We start from the raw sequence: 4,547 nt of genomic DNA, 5'->3' as shown, positions 1-4,547 counted from the left end.
CAGCAATAACAGCAAAGATCAAAAAAGTAGAGGAAAATAAATTCTGGTGAGGATGTGGAGAGACTGGGACCCTCCTGCATTGCTGGTGGGATTGCAAAATGTTCCAACTGCTCTGGAAAGCAATATGGTGCTTCCTCAGAAGGTTGGAAGCAGAAATACTGTATGATCCAGGAATTCCTCTACTTGGTATTTACCCACAAGAAATACGAGCCATAGCACTAGTAGTAGATATATGCACACCAATGTTCATAGCTGCACTTTTTACATTAGAAAAAGATGGAGACAGCCTAAGTGCCCATCAATGGAAGAATGGATAAACAAACTCTGGTACATACACACAATGGAATATTATGCTACCTTGAAGAATAACAAGGAAGCTGCAAGCCAGCACATAACATGGATGAACCTAGAGGACATTATGTTTAGTGAAATTAGTCAATTACAAAAGGAGAAATACTGCATAAAACCATTAATGTAAAAGATTAAGAAAAAGAACTCACACTAAAAGGGGGGAAAAAATCTTTGCCTATCACCGAATGTATGGGTGGGGTGAGGGGAGGGAGGGGAAGATGGAACACAGGGTAGGGAATAGGCACAGGATATCTTGGGAGCTGGGGAGCGGATACACAAGAAGGGGGAGGGCAATGGAAGAACAAGGTGGATGGGAGAAAAGTTAGGCAGGGTTTCATGGGCTAAGTGGGACAGAGGTAAATAATGATGTATGCACATCCTTGGAATAACAGGGCTCTGGGATACAGTGATTGAGTCGTGGTTTGAATGGGTAAAAGAGAGGAAATAATGTTAAGATGCTTGGCTATCTTTTGAATCTTGGTTTCCCTTGCATACCATTGTAAAATAGACACTTGAGGGGGAGAGGAAGGAATAGCCAGAAATATCACCATAGAAAGCTTGTAAGTCCGTCTTCTGCCTATAACTGATTGGGATATCTAAAATGGGATTACAACTTGACCAGTGAAAGAGGCTTCCTGCGGAGCCTTTGCATTACATAAGACCATAGGTGGAATCCTGAACCCCATCCAGAATCTTCTGAGGTCAGAAATCTCCACTGGAATGGCTAGAAGAATAGAAGATACTTCTTGAAAGAAAGACCGACAGGAAAAATCAAAAACAATAATGGCAGTCCAACTGACTTCTACAAGAACAAGCAAGTTGCTTGCCCAGGAGACTTTGGTCACCGATAAGGGGATGTGAAGGAAAAACAGCAATGAAGTTGTGAGCTAAGTTCTACCATGTTCAATAGGCTCCTGTGAACCCGGGTGGAGACCTAGCTGGCCAGCAGTATGGCAAGACCTGGGGTCTCTTGGGTCCAGAAACAGTGACATAGCCACAGAGGACTAGAGTGGAGAGTGAAGCATCCAGCTGATAAGAAGTGAGGGGATATGCACAAGAACACCCACATTTGCAGATAATACCCACTTGACCTGGCTTCAATGGCTGGATGATCAGAACTCAACCAGAAGAAGAAAGAAAAGGAAAAAAAGAGTAATCTGATGCAATTTGATGAACTTGACCTACACCTATGGATGCAGTAGCTTAAAAGAGGGATCAAATCTTTATAGCAAGGATCATTCCCACCCCCTCAGTACACAGGGCAGACAGGGATGGGAAACTTGGACATTGGCTATCCAAAATGAGGGGACTTCAAAGGCAAGAAGTGACTGGCTTACAAGCTTTCAAGAGGGAGCCTAGATCCAGAGGATGCAGAGGAAGGTAAAATCTCCACTGAGTAGTATCCAATCTGTCTAGGCGGGGCTGATGAAAGGAGATGGGGATAGGACTCTTGTGGTACAATAGTGAATAATGGCTATCAGGACTGACTGTGAAGGTTGAAAATGTAAAGATAGGCTTGTAGCAAAAGGAGGGGGGTGGTTGACATTGCAGACCATGAGTGGAGGTCCCTGGGACCATCAAGGGAGAAGAGCAGAGTGCAGGACCCTGCCCGGAGAAACAGTAATGCCAGAGATGGAGACAAAGATGATGACGTGAAGAGATGAAGTGGTTGAGAACTCTAGACCCAGAAAGGGAGAGGGGCTGGGTGCTAACAACCAAGGGGCAGGCTTGGTTGTTTGATGATGCATGGAGGAGATTGTAATCATGGCAATGAAACAATATATGATAGCATGAATGTAAAGCCAATGTTCTCCCATGTAACCTATCACATAATTCACAAAACATTTTTAAAAAAAGGTAATGACATTTTCCCATTAATTTTTTGAAGACTGCTCATGTTTAATATTCTTCACCAACACCATAGTATCAAAGACATCAATTCTTCTTCAGTCTTCCTTATTTATTGTTTAGCTTTTACATGCATATAAAGCCATTGAAAATATCAGGGTTTTGTCAGGCCCACTTTAGCCCTCCAAATGACTTTATAAAGAAATCTTTGTGCAGCAGATTTGCCCAATAGAGTATGCTTTATTTCTAGACTGTTGCTTCCATGGTTGTTGAGTGTGGATCCAGCTAAAATGAAATTTTATTTTGACAACTGCAAAAAAAACCCCACCACAAAACACAAAAAACTGTTCCAGGAAACCTGTGGTGGTGGTTATGTGCCGTGGAGTGGGTCCTGAAAAAACCCCACCACAAAACACAAAAAACTGTTCCAGGAAACCTGTGGTGGTGGTTATGTGCCGTGGAGTGGGTCCTGACTCACAGCGATCCTGTAGTTAGCCAAAATCCTGTCACCTTGAGCAACAGAGACAAAGAAGACCAATCCCTTCCTGCAGACATGGTCAGTCAAGAACCTAGCAACTGCACCTTTGTAAATATTATCCAATAAAATATATTTCAAGTATATTCACCTCAATTACAATTTCTATCTTCATTAATCTTTGTATCTCTGTAGATCCTAGGAGCACCTTTTTTTGTGTTAGTTTGAAAGCGGAGCATTTTATTATTTACACAGATGAAGAGCAAGAGGGTGGAGGGGAGGCAGGACGGGAAGACGGCTGGGATTCAGTCAGTGATGATAAGTTCTCCATGCCCCAGTCTTCATAGCTCCCACCTGGCAGGTAGCAGTGAATGATGAGGGGGATCTTTCAGGCCTTGAGTCGCAATGAGCAGGGGCTGTCTCCCCCTCCAGTTCCACCATCACCGGGGCACACATCGCGATCTGGAGGGTTCGGGTGCCCAGTGTATGGCTGGTGATCCGCTTCTGGTTGGCTTGGGGTCGCTCCCCTGAGGGAAGGATCTCCACGTTCTCCTGGTCCTCCTCCTCGGCATTCTCCAGGTCATCTAGCCCTTCCTCCTCCTTCACATCATCAAAGTCCTCACCATCAACATTGTTCTTATTGTCTGACATACTGCCCACGCGGCAGAGACCTGGTTTTACTCCCCACAACAGGGAGTAGACCCCCCAAAGTGCATGCCCAGCACCAAGCAGACCTTGCGCTTGCGCCGTGCCTAGGTGCATTTTGCCATAAGCTTCTTGACTCTGTGTTTACCTATTTCACAAAACATTCTTCTATCTAATAACCTTGTTTTAATTTTAAATAGATTTGTAGTTTCTTCACTATGACAAAAGCAAGATATTTTTATTAAAAGGTAGAGAAATTTTACTGAAATGATGGAGAAAATGTGGATTAAAATAATAATACTTTGCCTGGGAGTATAGGCATACCTTATACTGTTGTGAAGTTGATTCCATGACAATAAAGCAAATACCACAATAAATTGAGTCACACGTATATTTTGTTGTTGTTTTTCAGTGCATATCAAAGTTGTATTTACTTTATACTACAGCCTACTAAATGTTCCACAGCATTATGAAAAAGTTTGAACATTGTGAAACTTACCAAAACGTGACACAGAGATATGAAGTGAGCACATGCTGTTGGAAAAATGATGCACCAGGGTTGTATTCTTTCACTGTAGTTATCCAATCAGTGTGCTAAGCAAATAATCTGAGAAGCCGAATTATATGAAGGAAATCATGGCCTCAGGATTGGAGGCAGGCTCACTGACACTCTGCGATAGGCAGATGATACAACCTTGCTTGCTGTAAATGAAGAGGACTTAAAATACTTACTGATAAATATCAAAGACCACAGTCTTCAGTATATGTTTCATCTCAATGAAAGAAAACAAAAATCCTCACCAATGGATCAATAAATGACATCATGATAAATAGAGAAAAGATTGAAGTTGCCAAAGACTTCATTTTGCCTTGATCCAACATCAACACTCATGGAAGCGTCAGTCAAGAAATTAAACAATGGGGGAGAACAAACAAGATGGCGGATCGGGTGGATGTATAGCAGAGAGCTCCACCAACAACAACACAGAATACCCGATGGTCCCAGAACTCTGAACCACATATAAAGGAATACTTAGAAGGTTGGGAGGCTCACAGCTGGGGGAATTTGTGGCAGAAGCAAGAAATCTATTGCTTCCTAGTCCAGGACGCTCGGCTGCTCCAGGAGCCGCCATCTTGGGTGAGACCACGTGGGGGAAAGATCTGAGCGGCCACAGACACCTGGCAGAACCGCTGAGATAAAGGTGTGGACATTCTTCTCTTTTGGTAG

The 4,547-nt window shown here is 43.2% G+C and overlaps 1 pseudogene; it reads right to left on the bottom strand.

The window, feature by feature from the left end:
* Nucleotides 1-2,921: 2,921 nt before the first annotated feature.
* Nucleotides 2,922-3,325, bottom strand: LOC102841310 (annotated as a pseudogene).
* Between the last annotated feature and the right edge of the window lie 1,222 nt (nt 3,326-4,547).

Source organism: Chrysochloris asiatica, unplaced genomic scaffold, assembly GCF_000296735.1.
Source record: "Chrysochloris asiatica unplaced genomic scaffold, ChrAsi1.0 scaffold00314, whole genome shotgun sequence".
Classification (NCBI taxonomy): domain Eukaryota; kingdom Metazoa; phylum Chordata; class Mammalia; order Afrosoricida; family Chrysochloridae; genus Chrysochloris; species Chrysochloris asiatica.
This window is presented reverse-complemented; position numbering and strand designations above follow the sequence as displayed.